We start from the raw sequence: 21137 nt of genomic DNA, 5'->3' as shown, positions 1-21137 counted from the left end.
TATTTCCCTCGCTCTGCAAAATCACTTCAAGGTATGTTTTCCTAAACATTGCTTTCATTTTCCTTAAATTTTGCAGATTTTAGCTTAGGTTTTTAAAAATTGGGGATTTTTTGAAAAAGGGTTGGATTTCAAAACTTGGGAATTTCGAAAAAGGGTTGGATTTCAAAACATTGCTTAGGTTTTTAAAAATTGGGGATTTTTGCAGATTTTGTGAAAATATTTTCAAAACTTTGATTGGGTTGAATCCCATTTGATCTTTGTGCATCTGTGTTGGCCTGATGTGGCAATTTAGCGTGTATTGAGGCAAGTTTTCACCATGTTCATGCATTATTCATAGTTGAATTGCATTGTTGCACGTTAGGTGTTTGTCAGAATGTCCTAGTGACATTTCTTGTGTTGAATTGGACTCAAATGAGTTCCAATACTTGTGTTTCTTTTTGATTGATCATGTTTTCGTGTTTTGGTCAGTGTTCATGTGTTTTACACACTTTGCCCATTTTGTGCACACACTAGGCACACGCTAGGCCCCTCTGGGCACACATATGCATCAGTTCATGCACACATATGCACACACATGCAAACACATGCATGGTTACTTAATTTCATGCAATGTGTTCATGTTTACCTGCTAATTGTTGTCAACCCAAAAAAAGAAGAAAAAAGATTGATTCAGTATAACACATAGAGTTGTAAATGAGCTGGTATTAAAATTTCAGAATTGTTCATTAAGCTTCAACTCATTATCAAACAAGATTAAATGTTCAAGCTTGGTGTATATGTTTGTCAAGCAAGCTTGAGCTTATTTATGAACTATTTGATTAACTTTTTTTTTTCCTATATACAAGACACACTAACACGAATTGACATCCCTAGTAAATCCAATCTAAAATCAACATAAACTCTAGGAAGGAAAGAGAAGACATGTGATAGGGAATTAAAAAACACAACATTAAAACATATCAACTAAATGTAGAGTTATAAAAAAATATATATATATATATATATATTCATTGATTTAAAGCAAATGTGTAAATAAATGTAGAGTTATAAAAAAAAATATATATATATATATATATTCATTGATTTAAAGCAAATGTGTAAGGAAAAAAAAATCCACCAAAGGAAGAAAAAAAAAAAGAATTGAGAGAGAGAGAGAGAGAGGGAGAGAGAGATCACTTTTTGGAAAGCTCTAAGTGATGTTTGTACATGAATGCACGTTATCAAAAAGAGAGGAAGAAAAGTGATTCCCACTTTCTCTCTTTATTGAATAAACATCTAAGTAATGAGAGAAAAACACCCCTGTTGTAAAATTGCATTGCAGAAATTTCTTGGAGAATCTCTACTTTTATTCACTATTGTGGTTATTCTTCTGTGTCATATAGGTAAGTAATGAGTCAAGTGACACTTTATCAATTGCAGGGCCGGTCCAATATAGTTTGAGGTCTAAGACAAACAATTTATGTTGGGCATTTTATAAGTAAATATTAATTAAATAAAATTATTTAATGCAAATTAAATTAAGACTAATTTGATGTATTAAATACAAAAATTGATGAATAATACTAACTAAACTAAGGTTAATTTCATATAGAGGACAAAATATCATAGTTGAAGCATGAATTTTAATATAAAAAACAAAAAATATATTATCTTTTAAAAAAGAAACTTATTTTAACTTGGATTCATGACTATGCATAGTTAACTAAGGTTGTAATTTAAATTTAAATTTTATATTTTCTTTTTAAGATGAAGAGATGGATAGATATTATTTGGTGTGTGACTTTGCAGGTGATTAGTTTGCAAAAATTAAAGTCTCAAACTATTAGGAGAGATTAGTCATCATTGATGAACTAACACATTTGCAACATTTTTTTTGAAACATTTTTAGGATTTCAATTGGATTAAATTTTTATTGGTCTCCTATTTTGAAAGCCTTGTTAGATATAAAAAAGAAAAATATTAAAGATACTACAACATGTTGACAATAAAATAATGTGATAATGACGATTAATGAACTTCAACAATCTAATTAATAAGCGTTAGAATTTCTTATTTAGGTAATTGGTGACATGTCAAGTAAAATTTGCGGTATCTTTAGCATTACATAAAAAAAAATTAAAAAAAAAATTAAAAAAAGAAGAAGAAAAAGGTGCTCAACCATTTAAAAAATTTTATATTTTTATAATATTTTGGGCCTTTTACTATGGGGGGATGAGGCCTTTTTTTCCTAAGGAATTTTTGTTGTTGTTTTTGTGGGGCCTTATGCCTAGGTGGGCCAGCCCTGATCAATTGTACCATTGATTTTCCCCTATCGGGGATTGCTAGGAGCCACTATCTCATAAAAAACAATAAAAAAATAAAATGGTTAGTGTATTGAAATGTATTAAAAAAAAAAAAATCGGTTTTCATGAATTTTTTTTGTTCATACTTTAGCTTCTGCTCACTCTAAATTTTGGTTTTGTCATTGCATAAGAGTGACACATATCATCTTCTTATTGTCAATGTTTTATAACCAAAAGTATATGTAGATAATTTTATTAACCATCACGTACTGAGTTAAAAGAATTTTCCTTCAAACTAATTGGAGGTAAACTTTTTTAATTACTATTTTGGGTGTCATATGCCTTCGTTTTTTTTTTTTTTTTTTTTTTTTTTTTTTTTTTTTTGGAGAAAGAAATATGTTTTGAATTTTGTCATATGAGATTTTATCTATCATCTTAATATTATTTGTAGACTACTCATAGACCCATGCTATGCGTTGGGATATATAAATATTTTGCAATATAATATAATGTGTAATTTGTTCTCTGAAATTTGTTGAAGAAAATTTGTTCCCTTTAAAAATGAAAAAAAAAAATTACAAGTATTTTCTATCTCTCTTTTTCTACAAATATAACATTCTATTATATATATGGGTTTGTTTGATATATATATATATATATTGATGTGGTCCATATTCTTTTAACTATTATAATAGTGCAATATGTTTTCATTTTTTTTTTTTTTTTTGGTAGAACTAAAATTTTTTCAGTTTCAAATATATCATTCAAATTTCTTATTCTCTTAATGAGATTATCATGATAATTAAAACTCATCACAAAATTATAATATTATTGTTAAGTTATGGTTTTTACATAAAATTTATGTTGAATTTATTCCATGACAAAAAGTGTTATAATTTTATTAATTTATTTCCTTGTATTTTGTGGGAATTAATTGTGATGGGTTTAATATTATGTTGGTGAAGATTGCTCAAGAAGTTGATCTTGCGACTTGGCTCACGATTGGCTTGGACTGCAACACCCGCGAAAGGCCATGTGAGGAGCACATGACAAAGTTCAACAGTCAATGTGTTTTGTGAGTCACTCACGACTTGGTCAACCTGCGAGATACACTGACCAGCAAGATTTTAAGTGTGCCTCTTATACCATTCACCCATAATATATATACCCCCATTAGCCACAAAATTGGAGGGAGGATATTCAGAAGAAAAACCCTAGAATTGTGACAGTCCCACACATTTTCTATTTTCCACTAAACAGTGAGAAAACATAATTTGTCCAATTTGTCAATATTTCGTACTTTTTCTTTTTTGATGAAGTTTCATACTTTTTCTTAGCACAATCCTTTAGACGGTCCCATACGTTATTATTTTTTCAAAGAAGAATTTTCTTTCAAAGAAATTGTATTAATGAAATCCTTCTATGTACAACTCTCTATTCTTCTCTTTCCCTTCACTTACTTTTTCCTCCCTTCTTTCCTTTTCTTTCATCTCCCTTACTACCAAAGGGAAAATTAATAGGTACTCTCGGAGTACCATAAATGCGTAGTCCCCCCCTCTCACATGAATGGTGGGTCCCTCCATGAATTTAATTAGTAGGACCCACCATTTATGTGAAAAGAGGGAGTATGTATTTATGGTACTCTGGGAGTACACAATAATTTTCCTTTGGCTAATAAAAAAGAGAAAGAAAACTAGTATTTTGAGGAAATTAATAAAAATATGTAAAATAAATGTCTAATTACCATTTTAGTCCTTAACAATCTACTATGTGTCAAAATGGTCTTTAACATCTCAAATGTGTCAATTTAGATTCTAAACTTTTAGTATTGTGTCAAAATAATCATTGTTATTAAGTGGTACTTGAACAAAATTGGTGCGGCTAACATTAATATCAAAATAGTATTCTTATGCCATCTTAAGTTATCATGTGGGTTATCGTGTGTTCCTAATTATAAAAATATTTAGAAATATGAAAGATTCTATTCTTTTCCTTTGCTTTTTGGGGAACCAAACGAGGTTTAAGTCTTGACTTTTTAGTTAAGGTGCTCATGAACGACATTTGAAAAATATACTATTTACCTAGTTTTAAAATGTAAATTTTTTAAAAACAAAAAGCCAAATTATCAATTTTTTTAAGAAGTTAAAGTTATGGACAAAACTTAGGTATAGTACCTTAGGTGCTATTCCTTAGATTTCCCTCTTAAGATTCAGTCAGGTGGCTACTTAACTAAAAAAAAATATTTCCATCCCATGAAAAGAAATCCATATGGCAGAATCTTAAAAGGGGAACCTAAGGAACAACACCCAAATACTGTACCTAAGTCTTACTCTAAAGTTATTACCAATTACTATAAAAAATTTATAAACTTATACAATTGGTGTCATGTCAACAAAGTAATAAATAAATTTTTAATTATTTTTCTATTTTGTGTCTAAAAATCAATACATCCATTTAATAAAATGTAAGGTAACCTAACATCACTCTATTTACAATTACTTGTTCATGAAATCATAGTCCCATGTGACCCTTTTAGTCGACTAATACAAACATATTCTTACAATTTTTTAGTATAAAAATAAACTACAATTTATTTCATGAAGGGGTAAGCCAAAAAAAAAAAAAACTATGACTAACCTTAAATTGGTAAACTTCCCATAATAGTAACACAAGACATGCCCAGAAAAAAAAAAGAAAAGAAAAGAAGCACGAGATGATGAGAAGTCAAAACCATGTAAGAAAATCCTGAATTGAATAGGTTTGTTGAAGCCAATTTAGTAGTGTGATAGTGTTAAAAAGTTGTTTTTTCCCTTAGTTGGAACTGTGAAATAATGAAAGGATACTTGTTCTTAAACTTTGAAGATGCGAATATTGTATTTAATGTAATCCTTCTACGTACAACTCTCTCTTCTTCTCTTTCCCTTCCCAAAATCCTCCCTTCTTTCCTTTTCTTTCATCTCCCTCACAACCAAACAGGATATTAGTTTCCAAATTTGACTAATAAAAAAATTAAAGAAAATAAGTGTTTTGAGGATATTAATAAAAAAATGTAAAAAAAACATGTTTATTTACCATTTTAGTTCTTAATGCTTGTACTATGTGTCAAAATAGTTTTTAACATTTAAAATGTGTCAATTTAGTTTCTAAACTTTGGGTATTGTGTCAAAATAATCCTTAACGTTAAACGGTACATGAAAAAACTAGCCACTCCACACTTCCGTCACAACAGCTTTAGCTTAAGAAACAATTACAATATGCTGTTAACCTTGAAGCTGATACCTTTTCTCCCTTAGACCCTTTAACACTTTGTGCATGGGGTTCAGCTACATGGTCCTTGATATATATATATATATATATTTATTTGACGTTTAATAAATTTAGAACTTCCTTGACCATGGCCCTTAACATGTTTATCATAATTAAGGAAAATCCTAATGAGTACTTCACTTAAGCATATGTGAAAAAAGCATATACAAACCACAAGTGGTAAAGGACAAAGAAAGAATTGACAATCCCTTTTAATATGGTTAATTGCTTTTCCTCAATCAGTTGCCCAAACAACATATCGCTTATTCATTGTTCCATCTAGTGTTGACGTTACTACATAGATGATGATGGTAGTAACGATGTTGTGTCATGGGAGGCTACAAAAAGTCTCGACTAGTGTCTCTAAAGACAGCTTGTATCCTAGGGTGTCTATTAGATATGATGCACAGCTTGCTCCAGTTGGTAACATATCTTCTTATACAAGCCAAGAACCAACCCCAAGTCTCTGTGCTCTCACTCTCGACAACGGTGAAGGCTAGTGGATAAATCTTATTATTAGCATCTGTCACCATTGAAATTATCAATTTCCCTTTACATTTTCCATAGAGGTGGGTTGCATCGAAGCTAATGATAGGCCTACAGTGCTCGAACCCAACATTACATGGACGAAACGCCCAAAATATGGACTTGAATGTACAAGTTCCCCATTTGTTATTATTGTCCACTAGCAACTTAAACTTTGGACGCAAACTTGCATCCTCATGTTCTGCCAAAAAACGCAGCAACTCTGCATAAGACTCCTTAAAATCCCCATATATAGTTGCAACGGCCTTTTATTTGGCATTCCATACCTTTTATGTGAACCATAATGATTACGTTAGAAATGAATACAAGTTAAATAATTATAGTTGAAGAAAACAAATCAAGACTTGTAAGGCTATAAGATGAAGATGATATTTCTTTCTCTTTATTCCTTATTCTTTTTTTTTTTTTCAATTTCATTTTTCATAATATAAGGTATTCATGGGTTTTAGGAAAAAAGATCATGCTTATACTTCCATGAAGACTAATGTCTCTACATTGTATTGAAAAAAGAATACAAGTTAAAGAATACCTTAAAGTGAGATACTTCATGTTATTAGTTTGCCAAAGCAAGATGGCATAAGTTCTTTATCTTATACACGGGGTCTTCTCTTATATAGCACTTAAGTATGTATGCTAGGAACGCTGAATCAATCATCCGACCATCATGAGCATTCTGAATTTTGTCGCACGTGTGGGGGCCCTTGCATTTTGCGATCTTCCAGACATTGTCTCTCTTGCAATAGATCACACAGATTGACCATGAACAGGAATCATTCTCGCAACTCACCATTAGCATCTCTAAGTCTAAATGCTCAGTTTTGAAGCTAAAATTCTCTCACATTGCGTACCAGGTCAACGCATGCCACACTGCCAATTTAGTCGCGAATACCATCCCTTTCATTGGCTGCTCCCCAAGCCTCCAACTTGATACTTCAGCTTGCATAACCGGTGATGGATCAAACATATTATCCCAAGTGTTTTTGGTGAACCATTCCGGTGTAGGATCGGGACCGGGGTATGTGTCTCTATTCTTTCTACAACCACATATTTGATATGATCAACATCCTTATGTTCACCCATGGTATCTAGGAGCTCCTCGAAGTCATCCCTAGTAACATCAATATGGGTTGCATCGTCACCAAGTCCATGATCATCTTCCATGTCATCATGAGATAAATGCTCTCCTTCATGCATTTCCTGGTGCCATTCTTCCTGAATCAAGTTCACATGCGGAAATGTCTACCACGATTCACTGCCATACCCATCTCCTGTTTTCTCTGTACACCCTTGATAAGACTGTAACGGTATTGAGTCGATGTGCTCATCTACAATTTCATCCAAAATAGTATGTTGTGAACCCTCTCCAGCATCTACTATGGCAGGCTCAACAGTGACATATAGATCCGAAGCAATGAATCCCTTCACCTTTGTTTAACAACTTCCCACATCATCTTCACTTCAGCGCCACCCAATAACTGTAGTGAATTGTAGAAAACCTGGGTGTCTACAACCCATTGAGGTGCTCGATACACCATGAAAATGTTATGCCTAGAGTGGTCTAACCCCATTGCCCTCAATATTCTTCATTGCAATGGCATAAGACCCATCCGACGCTTCACCTTAACATATTTATGCTTTTGGTTTGAGCATTGGTATGACAACCCATGCAACTCATGATAATACGTCTCTCCATCGTAGTACACATAGAAATAGTGAAAATCCATCTCTGACCTATTCAAAGAATATTGTAGTTGCCATAATCTATAACCACTTAAATAAATTTGGTGTATGATAATAACAATTTATAATCAAACTCAACCTCATTGACTTTGTGTATAGACATATAAATAATTGAATCTCAATCGTTCAAATAATTTATACACATAGACATAATGTGCACTTAACCATATGTATATTTTATACACATATAAAATAATAAAAGGTCAACCATTTCAACTTTGTTTTATTAAGCCAATTTCTTTGTTGAGTAATGAATTCATATTATTATGAACACCCGTATTACTGTAAAAGTCAACAAAATTTCATATTAGCTCTATCTATCAACCCATGAATTTTACACAATTAAGCCACACATGAACTATACTTGTCACTAATTGGGAATTCAACTAACCTTTACTAATAATTGTGTACATATATATATATATATGTGTGTGTGTGTGTGTGTGTAGTTCTAGCACTTGCTTATTCTCAAGGCGTTGTTGGATTGAATATTATTTTCAAAGGATTTGCTTAATTTTAGTGTGTTTATGCCACTATGTGTATGTGTGTAACTTACAAATTAAAAGGAATTATTTTCAGCTAACAAGCAATTACTTTTTCATGTGTCCTTCACATGGTGGTTCTAAATAAAATAATCTTACTATGCATGCTCTCTATTTGCTATCATATGGTCAAGCTTGATTCCTTTATATTTGTGCTCCATCTGTTTTGACAAAAAAGTTATATATATATATATATATTTATTTTATATCAGCAGTTGTACATAGTTAATATTGCAAAACTCATCACATGAAATGCACCCCATGCATAAAAATCTCATATGACTAAGCATTTAATTATTACCTCTATATACTGATCACAGTAGGGTTGACCCAAAGGTGGAAATGGATAACACGTTGGTCTTGGATGGAGACACTGACACTGAGAGTCATAGACTTGCAGATGGTGACCCAACTACTAGTAAAGCTTTTGCTTCTTCAGAGCAGAGCCTTCTAACTCATCACATGTACTTGGAAAGATAGATACTGAAAATAGTTGAAAGCTGGCGAGGGGGTATTTTGTTAAGAGGTACTCGAGTCTATTATTCTCGAGTGCCATTCATTATGTATTCATTGCATTGGTTGGCGCCAGTAAGTAGGTGTGGGTAATAAGTATGCCACTTCGTGCTTAAGCTTGTAGGACTCGAGTACTATATTGATATACCCGAGTTTCTATAACTCGAGGATGGCTCGGGTATAGAAAATGAAATGAGTGAAATCAGGCAGATTCATACTTGAGTTTCATGGACTCGAATACTATGTTAGTAGTACCCGAGTCCACTAAACTTAAGAATGGCTCTAGCCTACTTTCCATATTAGAATATTTAGTACAACTTCTTTGCAGTTTACATAATGACCATTACCTTATTTGAAGAATCCAAAAATTTGTATTTGGATGGTAGGAATTAAAGTACAAGCAGGTGATGGTGCATGCATGTGCAAATCTACTTAGATATTTTCTTATTGTTCCTCAAATATTTTTGTTTTCCATTCTTTCTTTCTTGTAAGTGGATTTGTAGTTGTAGATAACAAATTGTGTGATTTCTTTCCTTCTTGTCAACATATTAACCACATATTAGGTGATTTTGGCACTTATTTTCTCTCTTTTAAAAAACACTCACAATTGTCCCTCCTCTTTCTATTTCATCTCTACCTCATTAATTTTTAAGCCACCTCTTTAGATGAAAAATACCTTTAACAAAACCCAACAAATTTATAGCTGAAATTCTACTTCTTAAAGTTACACAAAATGTACACTTAGGTTGATGATAAGAGCAATTGTCATGGAATGGATACCATAGTTTCTAAGAGAATTAGCCCTGCTAGTTTTAAGAATTGGATTTTCTGAGGTGTTCTTGGCCAATTCAATTGTCTATTATGTATTTATTTCTACTTATTGTGCATATACTGATGGATAGTTGTAATAATGTTGCAGCTTTGAAAGACCTCTTCTCCCATTACGTGGAAGCATGGAAATCATGATACTCAGAAGTTGTTGGAAAGAAGCCAATACAAATTTCTTGATACTTCCTACCAATGAGCTCCCAATGAATAAGTACAGCAACAAAATACCATTTTTTTCTTTGTACTGATTAGTGGTTTGACAAAGAGTGGTTTCGCGTTGTATGCATGTTCTTAGAAGATGAAAAATATAAGTTGACGGATCCTAGTGAAGTGGGCTAGGCGATTCCTCATCCATGGGTCGATGAGGGATAGGCCCATTAAGTGCAAGACTTGTTGAGGATGGATCCATCATGAATGGATGCAACCTAGATGGATCTATTTGCCACGTGTCAGACAGAATCCCTAGATGGGAATACTTGCGACGCACACCATAGAATCTTAAGGTAAATAGAATCCTAGAGCAAAGAGGATTCTAGAAGTTGCGCACATTAATGAAGATCTTCTCTATAAGGAAAAGACTTGTCCATCACGTTTAGGACTTCTCAAAAGGATTCCTACAAGGAAAGGACTTCGACTCCAAAGGAAAGAGTTCAATCTTCGACTACTATAAAAACCCCAAGACCCTCACAGATCAAGGTACGCATAATTAACCATTCTCTAGCATTCTAGAGTTATGAGCAATTCTAACTTGACCTTTAGAGGGTACTTGGCCAGCACCACACCGGTGTCCTCTGTTAGGTTTTCTCTTGTGTTGTGCGGGTTACATTTTGAGCGTGCGAGTATTGTGTGGCTCACTGGTGATTTTTTCGACTTCATCAGTTGGCACCGTCTGTGGGGAGCATCTCATTCTTTGCGATTTATAAGCCGTGTTATCGTTTCTCGGACAAAAGAGTTGCATGGTGCTCACTCGCTCGATGGCAACCATCAATGACATCCAAGGAGAGGAACCACCCACAATTGCCCTTGAGAGATAGGTCCAAACTTTCACCACAGCTGTAGAGCGTCTCACCAAACAAAATCGCGACCTAGAAGAGCAGCTGCGCCAGAAGAACGCAACACCAAACAATCAGAGGGAGGACTAGGAAGGTACCAACGCTGTGCGAAGAGATCGAAAAGGGCCTAAAGGTAGCGACGCCCCAAGTAGGCAAGAACGGCAACATATGAACCTCCCATCCCTTATGGACATGGCTCCACTCTCTATTGTCGCGGAGATACAGGCGATGAAGGAACAGATGGAGGTCATGATGAACGCCCCCAAGGGACGAGTGTCCAGCGATCTTGACGACCTAGTCAATCAGACCTACTCTTCATTCACCGCCCTCGTCAATTCCTTTCCCCTACCACACAAGTTTCGCATGCCGCAGATAGAAAGTTATGACGGGGTCAAAGACCCTCTAGATCACCTAGAAATCTTCAAAACATTGATTCACCTTCAAGAGGTAGCAGATGAAATCATGTGTAGGGCTTTCCTTACAATGCTAAAGGGTCCTACAAGGATATGGTTCAATCGACTGACGCCTAACTCCATCAGCACTTTCAAGGAACTAAGTGCTCAGTTTACTTCACACTTTATCGGGGGACACAGATACAAGAAATCCATGGCATGCTTGATGAGCATCAGGCAATGAGAGGATGAGACGCTAAGGTCCTACATAACCCACTTCAATAAGGAAGCACTTTCGATTGATGAAGCTGACGACAAGATATTGGTAGCAGCCTTCACGAATGGGTTGCAAAAGGGCAAATTTTTGTTTTCTCTATACAAAATTGACCCAAAGACCATGTCAGAAGTACTTTACAGGGCCACCAAGTACATGAACGCAGAGGACGCATTATTGGCTTAAGAAGAAAAGCCCAGGAAGAGAGAGCGACAGGAAGATACACGGCAGGACCAAGGACCGAAGAAACCAAGAATAGGAAACAGAAGGGATGAAAGGCGCCCTAAGCCCTCGGGAGGAAGGTTTACAAGCTTCACTCCATTGAATGCCCCATTAGACCAAGTCCTGATGCAGATCAAGGATGAGGGGGCTCTAACATTTCCAAGAAAGCTGAAAAGTGACCCATACAAGCAATCCAGAGAAAAGTATTACCGCTTCCACCGTGATCATGGTCATGACACGATCGATTGTTACAACTTAGAGCAACAGATTAAGGCCCTCATCAAACAAGGAAAGTTGCAAAAATTTGTCAACAAGGAGAAAGCGGATCCAAATCCTCAAAAGCAGGACCCTCAATGGGAATAAGCGTCCAAGACCCCCCATTGGAGACATAAGGATGACTGTAGGGGGAACTGCGACTACTGGCTCATCCAAAAAGGCTCGAAAGACCTACTTTAAAATGGTCCAGAATGTACAGCTAACGGGCTCTGTACTGAAGATAGCGGGGAGAGAAAGCCCTATCATTGGGTTCTCAGAAGAAGATGCAAGATGTCTTCACCACCCGCACGACGACGCGCTTGTTGTCAGCATACATATGGGGGACTATAATGTGCACCGAGTGTTGATCGCCAATGGTAGCTCAGCTGACATCTTATACTACCCAACATTCCAGCAAATGGGGATTGACAGAACACGATTGATACCAATGAATGCTCTACTAGTTAGTTTTGGAGGAACAAGGGTATTCCTGTTAGGCGCAGTCATGCTCTCGGTGACGACGGGAGATTATCCTCAGCAGATAACGAAGGACATAACATTCCTTGTGGTCGATTGCTCGTCCTCCTATAATGGTATCCTCGGACGACCCACACTTAACTCATGGAAAGCTGCAACATCAACATACCACCTAATGATCAAGTTCCCTACAAATTATGGGATTGGAGAGTTGCAAGGAGACCAGGTGGCCGCCCGCGAATGCTACATTGCCATGCTAGAGATGGAGGATCACCAGCAGACCATGCGTATAGAAAAGCAACATACCATAGCGGAGTCGGATGAAGAATTGGAAGAGGTAACCCTCGATGAATTAAGGCCTAAACGGACGACTAGGATGGGGACATTGGCCAGCCAACCAATACACCAAGCCCTCGCAACGTTTCTCAGGATAAATCAAGACATGTTTGCGTGGAGCCACGAGGACATGCCCGGGATTGATCCCTTAGTGATGGTTCATAGGCTGAACGTGAACTCTGCATCCTTACCCATCCGACAGAAAAAGTGAGTGTTCGCTCAGGAGCGAGATAAAGCGATAGCAAAAGAGGTCAGGAAGTTACTAGAAGTAGGTTTCATTCGAGAAGTATACTACCCCAATTGGTTAGAAAATGTAGTTATGGTAAAAAAGGCCAATGGGAAGTGGAGAATATGTGTTGATTTCACTGACCTCAACAAGGCGTGCCCAAGGGACAGCTACCCACTCCCTCAGATAGACACCCTGGTAGACTTGACGACGAGACACCAGCTCCTGAGTTTCATGGATGCCTTTTCAGGATACAATCAAATCAAGATGGGGGAGGCGAATCAAGAGAAAACTTTCTTTGTTACCAGCCAAGGACTATTTTGCTACAAGGTAATGCCGTTTGGGCTCAAGAATACGGGGGCGACGTACCAGAGACTAATGAACAAAATGTTCACACACCAGATTGGGAGGAACATACAAGTCTATGTCAATGACATGTTGGTAAAAAGCCTGTGCGAAAATGACCATCTAGACGACCTCTAAGAAACATTCGACACCTAGCGCTTATATAACATGAAGCTGAATCCAAGCAAGTGCGTGTTCGGAGTAACAGCGGGGAAATTCTTCGGCTTCATGGTGTCCCAAAAAGGTATAGAGGTCAACCCAGAGAAGATACAGGCCATAATGGAGTTAGAGCCACCGAGGACGGTGAAAGAGATGCAAAGCTTGAATGGCAAAATTGCTGCATTAAACAAGTTCGTCTCTAAAGCGACGGACAAATGTTTGCCATTCTTCCGCACCCTGAGAAAATCGTTCGAATGGACAAACGAGTGCTAGAAGGCATTTGAAAACTTGAAGAAATACCTTTTCATCTCCACCATTGCTCAGTCAGTCCAAACAGGGAGAAGAACTCTACCTCTACTTAGTAGTTTCATGAGCAGCAATCAGTGTGGCCTTAGTAAGAGAGGAAGAGAGATTTCAACTACTTGTCTATTTTATAAGTAGGGCATTCAGAGGGGTAGAAGAAAGGTACCCTCAGATGGAGAAGTTAGCCTTCACACTAGTAACTACAGCACAAAAGCTCAAGCCATACTTCTAGGCCTATACCATCATATTCTTGACGAATCAGCCCCTGAAAAGAGCCATGAATAGCCCTGAGGCTGTCGGATGAATGGCTCTATAGGTAATAGAACTGAGCAAATTTGATATACAGTACCACCCACGAACCACGATAAAGGGGCAAGTTGTGGCAAACTTCATTGCTAATATATTCAGTTAGAAGGCAAGGAGGTAGAAGCCCTCGGACAATGGAGCATCCACATAGACGAATCTTCAAACAGACAAGCCGGAGGTGCCGATGTGGTGATCCAAACCTCGGCGGGAGACAAAATCGAATGCATGATTCGACTGGACTTCCCCACGACCAACAACGAGGCCAAGTATGAAGCCTTGGTGGAAGGGTTAGACCTTGTAAAGGCGGTAAGTGCTAAAAATATGGTCGTACATTGTGATTCCCAGATAATAACAAGTCATATTAATGGCATATACGAGTACAAAAATGAAAGGATAAAGAAGTACTTGGAATAAGTGAAGAATTGGATTGGCAGCCTTGAAGTCAAATTCGTTTAGATCCCAAGGGAGGAGAACGAATGTGCCGACCGTCTTGCAAAAGCAGCCTCCGTAGAATTTATGTTTGTCCTAAAACAGATATTGTTGTTTGTCCAAATCTCCTTGCTTATTGATGATGGAACAAATATGCAGGAAGTGAATTCTAAGAACAATTGGACTATGCCATTAATAGCATACCTAAGATCTGGCACTCTACCAGACGGGAAAGACGCAGCTAGGAAGTTGAAACTCCAAGCCTCACGATTTGTGCTAATTAGAGATGTCTTATACAAAGGAGGATTCACTTGACCATACCTGAGGTGTTTGAGCCACGAGGAAGCAGGCTACGTGATAAGAGAGGTCCATGAGAGTATCTGTGGAAACCACTCAGGGGCACGATCATTAGTGCACAAGTTGATCCAAGCAGGATACTATTGGCCTACTATGTTGAAGGACGCCCAAGCTTATGTCAAGACCTGCGACAAATGTTAGAGGTTCAGTAACCTGATTAGGCAACTGTCCGAGGAGCTGACACCTATAACGGCCCCTTGGCCATTCGTCCAATGGGGACTAGACATCATGGGACCCTTCCAGATGGTAATGAGGCAACTAAAATTTCTAGTAGTTGGTATCGACTACTTCACTAAGTAGGTGGAAGTAGAAGCCCTAGCCACTATCACGGAGAAGAACATCCGAAGTTTTGTATGGAGAAATATCATATGCAAGTACGGGATACCCAGAGTTCTCATCTCCAACAACGGAAAACAATTCGACAACAGCGCATTCAGGGACTTCTGTTCGGAGCTAGATATTAAGAATCACTACTTGTCGCCTGTACACTCGCAGGCCAATGGGCAAGTCAAAGCCACGAATCAGTCCTTGCTCAAAATCATCAAGACTCGGCTCGATGGGGCAAAGGGCATCTGGCCTGACGAACTACCAAGCGTCCTATGGGCATATCATACTACAGCAAGAACACCTACCAGAGAGATGTCGTTTCGACTAGCATACGGAAGCGATGCTGTCATCCTAGTAGAGATAGGGCTCACAAGCTATTAGGTAGAAAGCTACAACGAGGATAAGAACGAAGAGGCCTTGCGCCTTCAGCTGGACCTAGTGGATGAGGTTCAGGCAATAGTAGAGCAGAGGTTAGCGAGGTACTAGAATCTCATGGCAAAATACTACAACTCCAATGTTAGGCATAAAGACTTTCAGATTGGAGATCTTGTACTACGGAAGGTGGCGTTGCTAAAGATCCTTCGCAAGGAAAGCTCGACCCCAACTGGGAAAGACCCTACAGGATCATATCATGGCAGAGGAAAGGGACCTATCGCCTGTAAACTCTGGATGGACGGAAGTTGCAACACCCATGGAAACAGAGCACCTATAGAAATACTACCAGTAGAGACAATATGAAGAGCATCGACAACCCCAAATTTCCTAGTTTACTATTTAGGTTTACTATTACTAGTTGTTACTTCGAACAATTCTTTCTACAAGTGCCTTTTTAAGCCCAAGGGGGCAGGTACTTTTCTGCAAACGCATGGTTTTCTTTTTAATTAATAAGAGGAATATTCAGACACGACTATGTTTTTTCTAATTAAATTCTTAGTCCAAAAAATGGATGAAGTCTATCATTACATAGACGGATCTAAATTCCAAAAGTGGACGAATATAATCCGTCCAAGAACTAGACGGACCGTCCCTAGAGGATGAAAAATCCTAAGTCTCAAAGTGGACGAGTACAATATAAGTCCACAAAATGGATGGATCATCCCAAGAGAATGAAAATCCTAATTCCCAAAGAGGACGAATACAATCTAAGTCCATAAGATGGACGGATCAGCCCAAGAGGATGAAGACCCTAAGTCTCAAAGGAGACAGGTGCAATATAAGTCCACAAGATGGATAGATCATCCCAAGAGGATGAAAATCCTAAGTCCCAAAGAGGATGAATACAATCTAAGTCCACAAGATGGACGAATCAGCCCAAGAGGACGAAGACCCTAAGTCTTAAAGGAGATGGGTACAATCTAAGTCCACAAGATGGACAGATCATCCCAAGAGGATGAAAATCCTAAGTCCCAAAGAGGACGAATACAATCTAAGTCCATAAGATGGACGGATCATCACAAGAAGGTGAAAACCCAAAGTCTAATAGTAGACGAATGAAATTGAAGTCCATAAACTGGACGAAACATCCTTAAAGGATAAAAAATTAAGTCCAAAAAGTGGATAGATGTAATTTATGAAATGGACGAATCATCCAAAGAAGATGAAAACCTTAAGTCCAAAACTGGACGGATGTAATCTACATCCATGAAATGGATGGATAATCCAAAGAGGATGAAAACCTTAGTCCAAAAGTGAATGGATATAAACTACGTCTGCAAAACGAACGAATCATCCCAAGAGGATGAGAATTTCTAAGTCCAAAAGTAGACGGGTATAATCTCAAGATGGACAAATCATCCTAAGAGGATGAAAATTCTAAGTCCAAAAGAGGATGGGAACAATCTAAGTCCACAAGACAGACAAATCATCCTAAGAGGATGAAAAATTAAAGTCCAAAAATGGGCGGATATCAGCTAGATGCCTATAAACTGGACGGATTAACTAAATAAGACAACTTTTAAGAAAAGTTATAGCATGGACGGAGTCTATCAAAGTATTGATAAAATCCAAAGTCCGCGAAAAACAAAAACATGTTTAAGTAAAGTAGACAGATGCATTCCACAACAAAATATCAAAAACGTTGATGGACCAAGCAAAGTTTAGCAAATAAATAAAAGCCCTTGAAGGGAAATTTCTACATAGCCCTAAAACATGATGGGGAGACCATAAATTGTTCTCCTAAAAATTTTACATAAAAAAGAAAGAAATAATGATAAAAATAAATAACTTCAGTCTGCAGCAGGGGCTTCGGTCTCCTTAACATGACGGTTCCGACCACCTTTTGGTTCACTATCAACAACCATCGGATCTATAAGGGTATTACTGACAGGGGCATCATCTCCAAAAAGCTCGTTTGTATCCTCTAATTGGGCAGGCTGGATGGACATCTGTTCTGGAATATTGATGGTGACGGTTGACAGGTCAAGCTCTAGGTACAAGGCCTTCACTTAACAGAGTGTGTCATCGAAACCGTCATTGTATGAAATCCCCAGCTCTGACAAAAGGGCGTCAGAGTCACGGTACTCTTGTATTGCCATCTCCTTAGCCTGATGGAGTTCTTTTTCCTTGTCTTCTAAAACTTTCTTTAGACCCTCCGTCATCTGGTAGTACTTATCCCGAGCATCTTCTGTTAGTTTGAGTTTTTGCTCCACTGTCACCTTCCAATTCTTCAACTCAATAAGCTCGTCCTCCGTCAACCTGGCCTTATCATGAACACGGCCTAAGGTTGTCTCATGGTTGAGACACCGTCCCATCAACCCCTTCATCATGATCATGGCCTGAAAAATGACAGAAATTAATTTCAAAAAAAAAAAGAAAAAGAAAAAGAGGTCGGACAAGAAGGCGACGGATAAGATACCTAAGCAATGCTAAAGTGGCCCATCTCCCCCATAGCCTCCATCGAATGGTTACCAAAGTCCTTATAATCCTCAGTAGTTATGATGGACGAGAGCCTCTCCAGGGAATATTTGGAGTCCTCGCAGAGTAGGATGGGTGGCTTTTTCTAGCTTATCGACAAACAGATCATTAGGCCTTTGCCGGCCCTATGCTTTGCTAAGGTGACCGTCTTAACACCCTCAGCCATTAACCCAATGACAGGCTCCAAAGGAACCTTGGGTTTCTTGGGTGCATGGTCTCCTTTGGACGACTGCTTTCTTTTAACCGACGGTTTGCTTGAGCCCGTCCCCATAGGATCCACACCAGCTTCTTTATTTTTGGCCGCCTGTAATCTGATCACTGCTTTCCTTTTAGCGTCGTCCATCTTTGAAGAGGTAGACAAGTAAGGTGGAGATAAAACACAGACTATTTAAATAAGGGGGAGCGACGGACTTAACTTTTTGATCTTCGCCGTCATCAAAACCCTTCTCTAGGTCAGCCATCTCCATATCCTCATTTGTTGAGGACAGGGAAGAGGTAGACAGACTCCTCTCCTCGCTTAGATTGTCTTGATCTTTATGACCTGATAGGTATACCTCTTTGTAATTTACCCCATCACAGACGACTGACTAGTTACTTAACGCACTAGACATTGCCTACACGTAGCGACAGAACCTAAGACTCTGACAGGTTTAGAAATGGTGATAGGGGAATAAAGTCTAATGAAAATAAAGGGTTTCAGAAGGAAAAAGAGAGATTACAAAAAAGAAACAAGGGGAAAAACTACTTACCAAGTTAAGGAGTGAACGGATGAAGGTGTTGACGACGGGTGCAGGAACTGGACGGACTGGGCTCCGACAATTATGACGGTCGTGCTCTAACAATATGTTTTTGCAGAAAGTAGAGAAATGAGAGGAGAAGGGAGTAATATTTATAGAAGAAGTGCATGGAAGACGAAGCGACGCTTCGATCTGAGACAACAACCAATAGAAGAGTGACACATGTCATGAGTAATAAATGTGCTCTTGATAACCTGTTAGGATGCAAACGCAACTCACAGAGTTAAAGCCGTCGACCCATGGGATTTTGAACCAACATCCCAGTCTTGAACTGTCACCCTATGGGTCCTTTTGCTCAGAGATGACAAACCCATGGGGTAAGGGGGCAACTGAAGAGGAAAAATATAAGTTGACGGATCCTAGTGAAGTGGGCTGGGCGATTCCTCATCCGTGGGCCAATGAGGGACGAGCCCATTGAGTGCCAGACTTGTTGAGGACGGATCCATCATGAATGGATGCAACCTAGACGGATCTATTTGCCACGTGTTAGATAGAATCCCTAGATGGGAATACTTGCGGCACACACCATAGAATCTTAAGGTAAATAGAATCCTACCGCAAAGAGGATTCTAGAAGGTGCGTGCATTAATGAAGATCTTATCTATAAGGAAAAGACTTGTCCATCACGATTAGGACTTCTCAAAAGGATTCCTACTAGGAAAGGACTTCAACTCCAAGGGAAAGAGGTTAATCTTCGACTACTATAAAAACCCCAAGACCCTCACAAATCAAGGTACGCATAATTAACCATTCTCTAGCATTCTAGAGTTGTGAGCAATTCTAACTTGACCTTCGGAGGGTACTTGGCCGGCACCACACCAGTGTCTTCTGTTAGGTCTTCTCTTGTGTTGTGCAGGTTACATTCTGAGCGTGCGAGTATCGTGTGGCTCACTGGTGATTTTTTTGGCTTCATCATTCTTTATTCAACAACTTAGAATGGCCACCCACAGGATCTTCATTTCTTCCTTGTCTTTACAGTCTCACACATTTTTTCCCGGTTCCTATATGCATTGATTCCAAATGCATTTTCTTCGTTTCTTAATCTCATGTATTTCAATAAATGATTAATGTTGTCCTATATATGCATTAGATATAGTTCTCCTATTTTAGAAACTTTCTTTCTGGAGTTCTTTTTAGCTTGTATGATTCCTATAAAATCCATAGTCTTGTAACAAGCAATTAGATCACCTTGAACATTTCGCTTTGTATAGCATACCCATCTTTTATCTCCATTCTGATTATTCACTCTTTATGCATTGTTGGACTGATATGCTCCAATATTAACAACACTAAAATAATATAGCAGCCAATCTAAACTCTTATTTCTTATTGGAGCAATGTCAATATACATAAAGGCAAAAAGCAACTTGTAAGGTTGAATTTAATCAACCATCTTATTGGCTTTATTCCTTGCCAAATTTGCTTATATTTTAGCATTTAGTAACCCTGTATTTATGTAGGAATCTTGTAAGGGTAGTGAGTGAGAGAGTGTGAAGAAATGCTCAAGACTATGCAAAGAAACAAGGACTCGTGACTGGATCTCGCGGGTGGCTCGTGGCTTGCAAGTCGCCAAAAGTTGCACATGTGCCAAGCATGCCAAAAGCTAAAGAGTCGCACCAGCTGTTGCACTACAGGACAAAAGTCCCGAGCTGGTTAGACCGTTAGCTCTTAGTTTGAACTCGCAACTCAACCCAGTCGTGAGGTCAAGTTGCCAGAATACCCTATTTGGGAAAAACTGACGTTTCATATTCCATTCTCACCCTAGTATAAATACCCCTCATTCCCATAAAATGTAGAGAGCTTCTAGAGAGAATTTTGAGAGAGAACCCCTAGAGAAAATAGATTGCCTCATCCACAATCTTCACCTAAGAGACTCTTCAAATTCCTCTACTCTCTTCCTCTCCATTGATACATCCTTGAGAGGTTCTTGACCAAATATTTTTCTCACCATACCCACGTCTATGAGAAGTATCTTTTGGTGCTAAGGGAAGTAGTTTGGAAGGGGCCAATGACTATTGGTTGATGTTGTGGTTTATAGCGGAATCTGATAAACTAGAGAAGAAAAAGGTTCGACGCAAACTCGTTGGAGTAAGAAGCTTGGAGGGCTTAGGTACCTGGGTAGATTAGGCTTGGAAGGTCTATTATTGTTCATGTATCCCAACTACATTTTCTAGTGGATTATTGACCGCTTGGAAGGCAGCAGAGAGGTT

This window comes from Quercus suber, unplaced genomic scaffold (genome assembly GCF_002906115.3).
Source record: "Quercus suber isolate HL8 unplaced genomic scaffold, Cork oak 2.0 scaffold_116, whole genome shotgun sequence".
In the NCBI taxonomy this organism is placed as follows: Eukaryota; Viridiplantae; Streptophyta; class Magnoliopsida; order Fagales; family Fagaceae; genus Quercus; species Quercus suber.
Note: the sequence above shows the minus strand (reverse complement) of the source record.